Below are 14,871 nucleotides of genomic sequence, written 5' to 3' on the forward strand. Positions count from 1 at the left end.
CATAATTTTCATATGTGAAAAAGATAGTACTTTTCACATAGTGAAGTACTCAGTCCTTTAGATAATAGGATCCCATTTTTACATTGCATCTTGGGTCTCTCGGAGCTGAGATAAAAACTTAAGGAAGAAATGTGAAAGGGTTCAGTTGTGTGCTATTTTCATCATGTTCTTCATTGCATAGACATATTCTTGAGGTTGGCAGGTGACCTAGTATCATCTAACCCATCTATGACCAACTTATTCTAACATAGGAGTCTTTTTGTAGGTGACAGGGTCCACTGGCAGCTTTTTGGTGCCCAACCCAATGCCCACCAGTCAAGTTGTGGCTTGGCTCTGAGATTCCCTTGACCAGCTTAGCCAATGATTTTTCCTTACCTTAGCCCATACGAATAAAAGCAATGAAGGGAAGGAAACCCAAATTTCTGAAAACTTGTGAAAGATGGAGACACCTTCTGGAAGTAATTGCCATTTACTGCAATTGCTCTCAGTTACCTTTAAAACTAAAGCCTGCTGATCACTGTTAACACCCAAAATCATATGCCCTGCCATAGTACAAACAAACTCTTGGGACAAAAAAGCCAAAGAGATCAGGGTGCTCAAATGTAAAAGACAGCAGAATTTGGACCTGAGAGAAACAGAGAGAGACAGAAAGAGAGAGAAAGTTGCTCATGACTTCCAGGCTCTATGAGGAAGACAGTAGACTTTAAAGGTATCAGCAGTCTTTCCTTTGGGTCCCTTTGTGGTTGCCAGAATTTTTAAAAATAAAATTTCAACAAATTTAATTTAAAGATGTAATTGGCTTTTATTAGTTATTCATGAACCAAGCAGCATCCCACCTACAAATACAGGGAAGCTCCATTGATTATAACAGAGCAGTGGTTTTTTGTAAGGTAGATTAAGCAGGAAAAAGAAAAGAGAGTAATACAAGAACCAAGAAACCAACCAAAACACACACACACACACACACACACACACACACACACACAAATAAAAAACAAAAAGCAGAATGGTTAATATCAGGTTACTTTCGTAGTAAGGGATAAAATAGAGAGGACTTCCGTATCATGCTGGCTCAGGTTGATTGGTCCCTTTCTGATTGTTTGCTGTGAATCTCCCACTTTTTTAGAAAAAAACTGTCCTTTTGGGGGATTATCTTCCTTCTTTTGAGTTTCACTTTGATTATGTGGTACTTAGCATGGACTACGTTTTGGTTTGGTCTGTTCGGGTCTAGTGCAGGAGTTCAATCCAAAACAATGGCCTCCTATAAATTTTATTTAACAACCCCGAAAGTCCATTTTTTTTTTTAAGCAGAACAGAACAAAAGAATGGGGAAAAATAGCAAACTCTTCCTACCACAATTGGTACCCAGAGAATGATTTGGGGAGGGGAGAAGGTTAGGGTAGAACCAAAAAGGGAGATTTCCAGAGGAGAACCAGGATCCTATAAACTTGTCTTCCCAGGACTTTTTCCAGGCTTTCCCAAGTTACCACCTCTCTTACCTCCACCTCCCACCCCAGAACTTTTCAATTCATTTTCTTTTATAAAAGACCTTGATGGCTTTTCAATTTGGGGTCCTAATCTGAAAAAAAAAATGGCTCCCTGTGGTAGAGCATGTAATTATTATTATCTATGCATAACAATAATTATATAAAATTATAATAATAAACATCCTTGAAACTACCACCCAACATGAAAATTATAACCTTATGATTTTAACAAACTGAGTATGAAACAACTTCAAATAACGGGGTATTCCTCTTCATAACCCATATCGGATTGTTTAATAGCATATAATAAGACAAAGTAACAATAACTTGAAAAAAAGTAGTTAACCTTCTCAAGTGAAAGAAGTCTGGAAGAAGGAGGACCAGGATTGAGGCTCCATGGTGATCAAGAATCTGAGAATTCCTTCATTTGCTTTGCCATCTTTAACTTGAAACTTTTTTTTGCAAGATCCCTTTTTAGTCCAAGATGGCTGTAAGAGTTCCAAGCTTCACGTCTGCATTCCAGACAGCAGGAGAAACTTTCCTGGAAAACTCACCCAACAACTTCAGCTTATATCTCATTCACACCCCAACCCTGAGAAGTGAGAGAGAAATGTAATTTTTCATTTGGGCACATTGCTCTAGAATCTATCACAAAGGATGAAAAGGAGTACTTGCTACTGGATTGGCACCTGGCAATCTTGTGCCACGTGCTTCATGCACAAATGCTGCTCAACACTGAAAAATATTTTTATCAACCCACATCTTTATTCTTCCCTCACTCACCTCTGTTCCTCATGAAGGAAAAGGAACTTTTAGCCCAAGGTGCATCAAGCTATGATTATGACAAGTGGCAAGAAAAAGATGTCTTTCTTATAGATGTTCTTTTCTGAAGAATCTGACAGAGCCAGGATTCATGTTCTTCTGGTCTCTGACCTGCAAAATGCTGCAGGTGTGGCCAGGCTTCTAGGAGATAGCACAGAGACCAGAGCAAGGGACATCCAAAGCTAGTTATCTGGGGATGGAAGGATGCCCTAACAGGAAATGTAAAGGAACACAACGTATTCTTCTTCTGGGCTCCTCATGGTTTTCCTAATCCTCTACTATAAGATCAGATTTTTGATATCAGGATGGTGGGGTGACATTTTGTTTTATAGTATAACTCTCAATGTCTGTCATTGGAGGTATTAGCCTGGGTGAGGGGGAAGAGTCTTATCACTGGAATCACAGAGGCATAGCTTTAGTTTTAACTGCTTAAGTATTTAGAAATTATCTCCATGAGAACTCATCCATTTAAAGTTTTCATCATTAAAACTTTGTAACTTGTGGTAACTTCTAGGATACCACATCCAAACCCAAAAGAGTACTTCACTGAGGACAGAGGTATTCTCTAAACAAGTTCAAACATGAAACTGGGATGACATTTCAGATCGCACTGCCCTTTTCTACCCCTCAAAAAATTCCAGATTAAGAGTATCAGCATAGCAATTAGGATTTAGAGAGGAAGACGCCTCCAAAACAAACCCATTTGGAATTTATCTGTAGAGCCAAGGATTGTACCCACACTGGGGACCGCAGAAAATAACCTACCCTGAGATGTGTTTGATATTTTTGAAAGAGGGCAACTTTAAGCTGGACATTTGGTAACGAGAGAGGATAGAGAAAGGAAAACCTTGTTTTATCTGTGTCGGTGTCTTGTGTGATCTTAAAACTTTATCCAGCAGATACTACTAAGCCCAGGGCCTTGTGGCTAGGCTGGTTCTCTCCTTTCCAATCGGAGGCCTCTGCCACAAACATGCTCCACCAGATCATCAGTCGGGCCAAGATATATCTGAGCTTGATCCCCTTTTTGTAATATTTATTGTAGCTGGAGGTACTAGAGGAGCACTGTATCTCTTGTGTCTGGCATTGTTCAATCTAGATGTTAGTTGGGACAGAAAGAATAACCCAGAGCCGTGGAACAAACTGGGTCCCAGTGATCTATACAAGTTCTACTCAGTGAATGTGGATTACATCGAACTGAATAAAGAAAGTCCAGATTTCTAAATGAAATGTTTCACTATAAAGCTGCTTTAGAATGAAGGTCTTCCAGAAGCCATCCACACAATTTTCCACTTAACCAGGAAATATTTCTCCTCTAAATGCATGAAATCATGTTGATGTAGTCTACTGGAGATTACACTGATTAATAAATAACTGAAACTTGAAAAAAGAAGTTATTATCCAACTTGATGCTTAGAAAACTGGAATCTGGAAATCTGAAAAATCACCTTCCTCTTTTCACGTGACTCTTCTTCCTGCTTGTCAATGGAATTCACTTCCCGTGGTACCATGATGTTCAGCCATCAGATCCAGCTCAGCTCATATTCTGAATCATTGCTAATTCTAAGGGTAAGTTTTTCTGTTGTGGCTAAGTGTCACTATGGTAGCAGTTATAGCATAGATTGGGAAATGCAAAGAAGAATCAAACTGCATTCTGTAGGCCCAGGAGAATGTCAGATGTGTATGTGCAAAAGGGAGGAAAGGTAACGTTGCTTCATGCTGGATATCCTGGAGAGAGAAAAGGTTGACTTTCTTTTTAAGCTCCAACTTATATTTCACATAAAGTAAATCAACTACCTTTTTACAATGAGTTGTGAAGTCATGAAATGTATCTACTTGCAGAAAAACAATTCCACAGGTGTATAGCTGTGTATATTTTTTGAAATTTAGTCTATACTGGGATAGAATTTAAGGAACCAGAAATCACTTCTTCTCATGACAGTACCCACCACAGACATCAGACATCAACTTTTTCCCAAACTTTAAGCACTTAAAAAATAGGTCTAGAAAAGGGCATGTTGCCTTTTCCCCCACTTCTATAAAGAAAGGGATCCAGATCTTCATCAGTTTGGCAAACCAGAAATGCAAACTAATAGGTGTATCCTCCTGTCTCCTCCCTTTCCTGAGTTTCTTTTAACTTCCCACTCATTATCTTCTTCTCCCTGCTTTTCTGTCTTCATTTCCATCTCCCTTTGTTTCAAAAGGACTCACAATGACTTTCAAAAACATACTGTATCATGAGCACTCTGGTAGGCTGACTAATGCCCCCCAAAGATATCTATTTCCTAATCCCTAAAACCTGAGAATATGTTACCATACATAGTAACAAAAAGTCTTTGCAAATGTGATTAAATTAAGAATCTTGACATGCAGAGATTATCTGGATTATCTGGGTAGGCCCATTATAGTCACAAGTAGCCTTATAAGGAGACAGGAGAGTCAGAGTTAGTAGTCACAGATGTGGTGATGTACATAAAAGGTTACAATAATGTGAGGAAGAGGCTCGATGAACCAAGAAATGTGTGACAGCCCTAAAAACTAAAAAAGACAAGAAAATGGATTCTCTCCTCAGAGCCTCAGGAAGGAACCAGCTCTGCTGACACCATGACTTTGGATTACTGGGACTGATTTTGGACTTCTAAGACAATAAATTTGTATGTTTTTAAGACACTAAAGTTGCGATAATTTTTATAGCTGAAGTAGGAAACCAGTAAAAAGACCAAGAAACAGTTCCAGATTAAAGGAGATTAAAGAGGCAACCAAATAAATACAAAACATAATTCTGGATTTGATCTTGAACTAAACTCTTTTCTTCAGCTAAAAAGTGTATTAGTGAGACAAATGATGAAATTTAAACAAGGGCTATATATTAGATAATATATTTTATTAATATTAATTTCCCAATTTTGAAAATTAAATTAGGGTTGTATACAATGTCTAGAATGTCTTTGTGCTTAGAAAATAGACATGGAGGTAGTTAGAGATAAAGGAACATTATGTCTGCAACTTAATCTCAAGTAGTCACCCCCTCATGCACACACAAATATTGTGAAAGTTGTCAGAATCAAAATGGAGTCACTAATATCAAGAAAATTCCAACAAATAAAGCCACAGAAGGCCATGAAGAGAGTTCTCACATTTGTGTGCCTTATAACACAAAAGACTACAAAAACCACAACTTTGCACAAAGGCCATTGCAACCCTACGCAAAAATTATTTCTGCACAGACATCTGTCCAGCAACTGCCTGTCCAACCTCAAAATGGGTGTGCTTGTTACAGATCTTAGTAGTCAAGAATAATTACTTCAAAACAATTATGAAAGCCTCCTTTTTTTTTCTTTAAAAACCTTAGCCTTCCTTTACCTCCTTGAATACAAACATAGTTTACTATGACATGCATATTCCCACTGCAATGTTCTGTTCCCAAATACACAATTTTTTTTTCTTTTTGAGAGACTCTGTTATTTAGGTTGACATATATAATATCAGACGTGGGATCTGAAAAAGATCACTACTGGAAGAAACTGGTGGCTTTTGGAACCAGTGTGCAGTACTCACTCGAGCCCTTTGATCCCTCCACTTCCACAGTTCACCTTTTTGGCCCTTATGAGCTAAGCCTCTCTCCTTTTGGCAGGAGCTTTTTTACTTTATGTGGGATCTAGTTTAAATAAGGCCACTTTAATATGAAATCTTACATCCCTTCTGGGCTATAAAATACTTTTTATTCTCAGTCTTTTCTAGTAAGTCCTAGTATAAAGACGAGTCTTTTTCAACTGAATACTCTTGCTTTCTAGAGAATTTACATTCGATTTGTGAGGCACGTCTTCTCTGGGTTTCATGCCTAGTTTAGTATTTCATTTTATCTGCACACCTGGGTTAAAATTTTGTGAACACTCTTACCTTGGTTTCTTTTGATTACGTTGGACTCCTTTCTCTTAATATTTCTGAAAATCTCCTGGGAGGAAAAAAATAAACATTCTAAACAGTAGACACAAGATGGCTAATTAAAAGCCACTAAAGCAGTCACCACCAACTAAAACACCAATTTAAACCTGATATTCTCTGGATTTACAGGATTTATAGTTTTGTTGCTCTAAGGGATTAATAAGAAACAGAATGGAATTCTCAAATATTAAGGCATGCCAGGTTTCCTGGGCCTCCAGCTGGCTATGCATTATGGCCATTATTTTAAAAACCTGCAACTATGCAGTTAACATGTAGTCTTTTAAGTTCTATCTCTCTCTAATTTTTTTTCCTACTTTAAATATGTTGGCTTTTCTACTAGTGGTGAAATAAAACTCACCGCTATCTCACTGCTCTGGCATTCCAGCCAGGATTTTAAAACAAAAAAAAAATTCTTAAAGGGCTTTCATATGAATGGCTTTACAAATTACAACAGCTCCACAGTAACTAACAACACAGACACCTTCCAAAAATATAAATTTAGGTTTCCCTGATTAACAATTGTGTACAATGATAAAACATTTAAATCAAAAATTAATAATCTAAAAAAAAACTATTAAAATGCTTCCCTGCCCTCATGTGCTAATCAAACAAATCAGCCTGGCAAACAAAAGACAAATTTGTTACTAATTCAAAGCAACTTGGGGGATGTTTTTCTTATACAATTCAGCTAGTCCTCACCACAATGCAAACATTAAAAGTTTAAACCTAAACTCATCTAAAACTGGGCAAAAAGGAGTAAAAGAGGTTTTTAAAAATCAAACTGCCCTGAAAAATGCTTTACTCAAAATTTTGGTTCACAGCCTTACCTACTGGGGCAAATAAAGTTTAGCCATATGAACAGGTTCCAATTTTGTGAAAAATATAATTTGGATCCAACTATCTTTTATAAACTGATGAATTTATATTACTATCCCCTAACTAAAATTCTAAAATAAAAACTATAAGCTCTTTGTTTGTGTATGTATGTGTTTAAATATATTTACACATATGTATATGTATTGCATTGTATGTTTTGTCTACATGGCAAAATCTGGCTTAGTTGACCCAAATTCCCTTAAAAATTTTTATTTAGATAAATAGGCACTCATATAAAATATAAAACATATAGTTATTAACCCAAATGTTTCTTAATTCACATGACGTAAGTAAATCTTTAATAAATAAGCTCGTTTTTAAATTATTGATAAAGTAAAAATAAAAATGTCTTCAAAATTGTCAACATTCATTTTCGGCTGGATTTACTGGTCAGACAGCTTTATATTTTTCTCTTATATAGATAGATACACACAAACAAATATATGTTCATATATACTAAGGTGTCAGGGTTTGGCGTGAAAGTTATGAAACTATTAACCCAGCCTAAAACAAAATGACCTTTGTGTGATATTTTGATAAATAAAGCTAAATTAATAGTGTTGGTTTAATAACAACAGCTAACTCTTCCATGTTATTGGGATAATACTTATATATTTAACTTTAAGGTTCTCACTTGGGTGAACACCTAATGTTTACATGTTATAAAAATTGTTAACAAAAGAAATAACTTAAAGTAGTGACTATCTTTGTCTAATATCTCAGTTCTTATAAATAATCTTGGTAAACTGTTAAAAATAATATAAATGAAATAAATGATTACAAATAAACTTTTCGTAGAACTTAAAATCTTAAAGTTCTGTTAAATTAAATAATAGATACTCATTAAATGTCTGAGTTATTTCCAAATAAAATTTAAAAATTGTTATAGAAAAATATGTTTCTAAAAATTATAAAATGGGTCTCATCTGTAAGTGAGAGAGATGATTCCAGATTTCTTGCTTCCTAAGTTTTCACTCAAATTTAAGGTTACTAACAGTTAAAAAATCTAACTAATATGTAATTCTGTACATATAGTGTACAAAAAATAAAATGTTTTTAATATTAAAAAAGTATGAAAAAACATTCTTTATTGAAAAAATAATTTTGTCTGATTTGAAGGTCATTTTAAATTTGTTTCAAAATATAGATTAAAAACAAAAATAAAAACAAACCAATAAATTCAAAGAATGTAAAACACGTTATAAAAATGTATTTTTGGCAAAAATAAAAGCTAAAGCAATAACTTTGTATTAAAAAAATCTTGTATGGTCAATTTTTGTCCTAAACTAAAATAACTGTTTTTGTTTTTTTTTAAAGAAAGTATAAGACAAAGCAAAATGTGTAAACATGTAATCAATGGCCTATACAAGTTGTAATAAAGTTCATAAAAAATTTATTTAAAAATTTTTGTGTGTGGTTGATCAAGTGATATTATAATTTTTGAGAAATTATTTAAAAGTCTCTCTAAAAATTAAGCTTTGATATTAAAAATATATTAATACAAAACTAAAAATTATGGTCCTCTATGTTGAAACAATAGGTTTTCTTAAAATATTAATTTGCTCTTAATAAAATTATAAGTTTTGATTTTTAATTCTAAAATTTTTTTTTAAATTTCTCAGATTCACATCTCAAAAGTTCATCTTTTGCTGTCCTTTGCTGCACATGATTTGCAGATTACACATCATTGCCTTCTGTTCTTTCTCCCTTTAAAAAAAGACTTATCTTTTTTCTTAATTGAGGTGATAACTCTCTCTCTCAACCTTTGACAACTCCTGTAACTTCTCTTTCTCTGGTTTTAACACTGCTATTCTAGTCTAATGCTGAGATGTTGCCACAAAGTTCGAAAAAAACATTGCTTTCCTCCAGTGTAACTTGATTCTTTACTTTTGACTTTTCTTGACATGCCTAAATTGTTCCATGTAACCAAAACTTTCCATGCTGTTAGTAAGAGCCAATGTACTTCACTGCTCAAGGCATTTTCCTGTTTACATTCCTCTATAATATAGTTCACTCACTTTTCTGGTGTCTGATTAAATTCAAGTACCCATTTCCTCAGATCTGACTTCCCAGTTATTTAAATGAGCTTCACATAAGGAAACATAATCACACTATGGGAGGATTTTTTTGTTTTGTTTTGTTTTGGTTTTTCACCTTTTTGTAACTGGCCTTAAAAAAAAAACTCAAAGATTTTATGTTTTATTAAGATAATTGCTGCATTGAATTTACTAGATTTTGGATTACTTTAAAAGTAATGAAAGCTACGTGGATGTAAAAAAAATAACCCTTTTAGCCCCTTTAAAGCTCAATTTTTTTAAAGTCCTTTGATTATCACTCCGGTTAAACACATAAATTTTATTTAGCCATGACCTGCAATTCTGTTTTAAACAAGTGTTTTAAACCTTTTGACATCTTTGGTAGGTTTTCCCAGGTTCAAAATCCTAAATAAATTAACATTAAAATTTTCCACTTGAGCTACAGAAAGCCTCACTCTCTCTACATATATATTAAAAAAATCTTAGAGAAATAGTAAATAATTAGGCATTTGATGAATTGCAGAAAAGACATTGTCAAATAATAAATGATATTAAATCTTTCAGTTACATTTAGGGATATGGTATGATATAAATGTTCTAAAAATTATATAAATTCATAAATATCTAATGTTATCAGTGATCATTTGATTGTTATATTAATCTTTCCTAAAGTTACATTTATATAAAGAAGCTATTCAGGTAACTAATTGAAAAAACATAAAAAATTTATAAAAGTCTAATGGTCCTGGTGTAATACTGTCAGTCCTGATTCTGGTTATCTTAAAATGCTACATAGAGTAAAAATAACTAAGTTTCCTTGTCAACTGAAAACTTTCACCAAATTTTAACCACGGCTATTCTAAGTCCTTGTTATCCACAGTTATTACTTTAAATCCTTTAAAAGTTTTTGTAATCAGCTACAGTCTAAAATTGCTTTTCATGGAAAAGCAGTGAACTCTAATAAGTACTCACACAGATTACTGATAAGTTTTAAAGCAATGAACTAAATAAAAACATCCATAACTCTAATAAAAAACTAATGGGCTTATAAAACTACTATTCAGGATTAAACAAAACAAAAAATTAATTACATGAAATTGAATAATTGATAAAAAATGTTCTTACAACTTTTATTTAAAGCATTGTTGGCTTTTTACTTAAATGTTTTGATTTCCAGATTTAAGAAAATTTTCTCTCATAACCTATCTGTAGTTTACAAAAACTTGGGAAAGTATACTTTTGTAAACAAAGATGAAAACATTTTGCTTTTTCTCCCTAGTTGATTCTCCAAAAATTTAAAACCCATTCATAAGTATTTTTATTTTTATTTACATAATTTCAATTAAAATCTGCTCTCTCTTTATAAACAAAATACACTTCAAAACTTTGGTTATATTAACAAGGCTTTAACTAAAATGTCATATTTTTAAATGCACATAAAATGCCTACCTTCTTGACTAGGTAAACAAAGCAGCCAGGAAGCTCAAACTGGGTGGAGCACACTGCAGCTCAAGGAGGCCTGCCTGCCTCTGTAGACTCCACCTCTGGGGGCAGGGCATGGCTGAACCAAGGGGGCAGAAACTTATGCAGACTTAACTCTGTCTGACAGCTTTGAAGAGAGTAGTGCTTCTCCCAGCATGGAGTTGGAGATCTGAGGATGGACAGACTGTCTCCTCAAGTGGGTCCCTGAACCCCAAGTAGCCTAACTGGGAGACACTTCCCAGTAGGGGTCAACTGACACCTCATATAGCCAGGTGCCCCTCTGAGAGGAAGATTCCAGAGGAAGGATCAGGCAGCAACATTTGCCATTCTGCAGTATTTGTTGTTCTGCAGCCTCCACTGGTGATACCCAGGCAAACAGGGTCTGAAGTGGACCTCCAGCAAATTCCAACAGGCCTGCAGCTGAGGGTCCTGACTGTTAGAAGGAAAACTGAAAAACAGAAAGGATATCCACACCAAAACCCCATCTGTACGTCACCATCATCAAAGACCAAAGGTAGATAAAACCACAAAGATGGGGAGAAACCAGAGGAGAAAAGCCGAAAATTGAAAAACCAGAGTGCCTCTTCTCCTCCAAAGGAACACAGCAACTCACCAGCAATGGAACAAAGCTGAACAGAGAATGACTTTGATGAATTGAGAGAAGAAGGCTTCAGACGATCGGCAATAACAAACTTCTCCCAGCTAAGGGAGGATGTTCGAACCCATCACAAAGAAACTAAAAACCTTGAAAAAAGATTAGACAAATGGCTAACTAGAATAAACAGCATAGAGAAGACCTTAAATGACCTCATGGAGCTGATAACCATGGCACGAGAACTATGTGACACATGCACAAGCTTCAGTAGCCAATTCGATCAAGTGGAAGAAAGGGTATCAGTGATTGAAGATCAAATGAATGAAATGATGCGAGAAGAGAAGTTTAGAGAAAAAAGAGTAAAAAGAAATGAACAAAGCCTCCAAGAAATATGGCACTATGTAAAAACACCAAATCTATGTCTGATTGATGTACCTGAAAGTGACAGGGAGAAAGGAACCAGTTTCAAAACACTCTTCAGGATATTATCCAGGAGAACTTCCCCAACCTGGCAAGGTAGGCCAACATTCAAATTCAGGAAATACAGAGAATGCCACAAAGCTACTCCTCAAGAAGAGCAACTCCAAAACACATAATTGTCAGATTCACCAAGGTTGAAATGAAGGAAAAAATGTTAAGGGCAGTCAGAGAGAAAGGTTGGGTTACCCACAAAGGGAAGCCCATCAGACTAACAGCAGATCTCTCGGCAGAAACTCTACAAGCCAGAAGAAAGTGGGGGCCAATATTCAACATTCGTAAAGAAAAGAATTTTAAACCCAGAATTTCATATCCAGCCAAACTAAGCTTCATAAGTGAAGGAGAAATAAAATCCTTTACAGAAAAACAAATGCTGAGAGATTTTGTCACCCCCAGGCTTGCCTTACAAGAGCACCTGAAGGAAGCACTAAACATGGAAAGGAACAACTGGTACCAGCCACTGCAAAAACATGCCAAATTGTAAAGACCATCAATGCTAGGAAGAAACTGCATAAACTAACGAGCAAAATAATCAGCTAATATCATAATGACAGGATCAAATTCACACATAACAATATTAACCTTAAATGTAAATGGGCTAAATGCTCCAATTAAAAGACACAGACTGGCAAATTGGATAGTCAAGACCCATCAGTGTGCTGTATTCAGGAGACCCATCTCACATGCAGGGACACACATAGGCTCAAAATAAAGGGATGGAGGAAGATCTACCAAGCAAATGGAAAATGAAAAAAAAGACAGGGGTCGCGATCCTAGTCTCTGATAAAACAGACTTTAAACCATCAAAGATCAAAAGAGACAAAGAAGGCCATTACATAATGGTAAAGGGATGAATTCAACAAGAAGAGTTAACTATCCTAAATATATATGCACCCAACACAGGAGCACCCAGATCCATAAAGCAAGTCCTTAGAGACATACAGAGACTGAGACTCCCACACAATAATAATGGGAGATTTTAACACTCTACTGTCAACATTAGACAGATCAACGAGACAGAAAGTTAACAAGGATATCCAGGAATTGAACTCAGTTCTGCACCAAGCAGACCTAATAGACATCAACAGAACTCTCCACCCCAAATCAACAGAAAATACATTCTTCTCAGCACCATATCGCACTTGTTCCAAAACTGACCACATAGTTGGAAGTAAAGCACTCCTCAGCAAATGTAAAAGAACAGAAATTATAACAAACTGTGTCTCAGACCACAATGCAATCAAACTAGAACTCAGGATTAAGAAACTCACTCAAAATCACTCAATTACATGGAAACAGAACAACCTGCTCCTGAGTGACTCCTGGGTACCTAATGAAAAGGAGGCAGAAATTAAGATGTTCTTTGAAACCAGTGAGAACAAAGACACAGCATACCAGAATCTCTGGGACACATTTAAAGCAGGGAAATTTACAGCATTAAATGCCCACAAGAGGAAGCAGGAACGATCTAAGATTGACACCCTAACATCACAATTAAAAGAACTAGAGAAGCAAGAGCAAACACATTCAAAAGCTAGCAGAAGGCAAGAAATAACTAAGATCAGAGCAGAACTGAAGGAGATAGAGACACAAAAAACCCTTCAAAAAATCAATGAATCCAGGAGCCGGTTTTTTGAAAAGATCAACAAAATGATAGACTGCTAGCAAGACTAATAAAGAAGAAAAGAGAGAAGAATCAAATAGACACAATAAAAAATGATAAAGGGGACATCACCACTGATCCCACAGAAATACAAACTACCAACAGAGAATACTATAAACACCTCTATGCAAATAAACTAGAAAATCTAGAAGAAATGGATAAATTCCTGGACACATACACCCTCCCAAGAATAAACCAGGAAGAAGTTGAATCCCTGAATAGACCAATAGCAGGCTCTGAAATTGAGGCAATCATTAATAGCCTACCAACCAAAAAAAGTCCAGGACCAGATGGATTCACAGCTGAATTCTACCAGAGGTACAAAGAGGAGCTGGTACCATTCCTTCTGAAACTATTCCAATCAATAGAAAAAGAAGGAATCCTCCCTAACTCATTTTATGAGGCCAGCATCATCCTGATACCAAAGCCTGGTAGAGACACAACAAAAAAAGAAAATTTTAGACCAATATCCCTGATGAACATCGATGCAAAAATCCTCAATAAAATACTGGCAAACCAAATCCAGCAGCACATCAAAAAGCTTACCCACCATGATCAAGTTGGCTTCATCCCTGGGATGCAAGGCTGGTTCAACATATGTAAATCAATAAATGTAATCCATCACATAAACAGAACCAAAGACAAAAACCACATGATTATCTCAATAGTTGCAGAAAAGGCCTTTGACAAAATTCAACAGCCCTTCATGCTAAAAACTTTCAATAAACTAGGTATTGATGGGACGTACCTCAAAATAATAAGAGCTATTTATGACAAACCCACAGCCAATATCATACTGAATCAGCAAAAGCTGGAAGCATTCCCTTTGAAAACTGGCACAAGGCAGGGATGCCCTCTCTTGCCACTCCTATTCAACATAGTGTTGGAAGTTCTGGCCAGGGCAATCAGGCAGGGGAAAGAAATAAATGGTATTCAATTCAGAAAAGAGGAAGTCAAATTGTCCCTGTTTGCAGATGACATGATTGTATATTTAGAAAACCCCATCTTCTGAGCCCAAAATCTCCTTAAGCTGATAAGCAACTTCAGCAAAGTCTCAGGATACAAAATCAATCTGCAAAACTCACAAGCATTCCTATACACCAATAACAGACAAACAGAGAGCCAAATCATAAGTGAACTCCTATTCACAATTGCTTCAAGGAGAATAAAATACCTAGGAATCCAACTTACAAGGGATGTAAAGGACCTCTTCAAGGAGAATTACAAACCACTGCTCAAGGAAATAAAAGAGGACACAAACAAATGGAAGAACCTTCCATGCTCATGGATAGAAAGAATCAATATTGTGAAAATGGCCATACTGCCCAAGGTAATTTATAGATTCAATGCCACCCCCATCAAGCTACCAATGACTTTCTTCACAGAATTGGAAAAAACTACTTTAAAGTTCACATGGTACCAAAAAAGAGCCCATATAGCCAAGACAATCCTAAGCAAAAAGAACAAAGCTGGAGGCATCATGCTGTCTGA

General features: G+C 35.7%; 1 protein-coding gene and 1 pseudogene across 1 annotated transcript in view; one reads left to right on the plus strand and one right to left on the minus strand.

The window, feature by feature from the left end:
* The window catches only part of RNF20 (ring finger protein 20), a 100,773-nt gene that overhangs the window by 57,032 nt on the left and 28,870 nt on the right, over positions 1-14,871 (minus strand). The gene's annotated exons all lie outside the window — the stretch shown is intronic.
* LOC135967554 (cytochrome c oxidase subunit NDUFA4 pseudogene) lies at positions 3,190-3,573 on the plus strand (annotated as a pseudogene).

This window comes from Macaca fascicularis, chromosome 15 (assembly GCF_037993035.2).
Source record: "Macaca fascicularis isolate 582-1 chromosome 15, T2T-MFA8v1.1".
Lineage (NCBI taxonomy): Eukaryota > Metazoa > Chordata > Mammalia > Primates > Cercopithecidae > Macaca > Macaca fascicularis.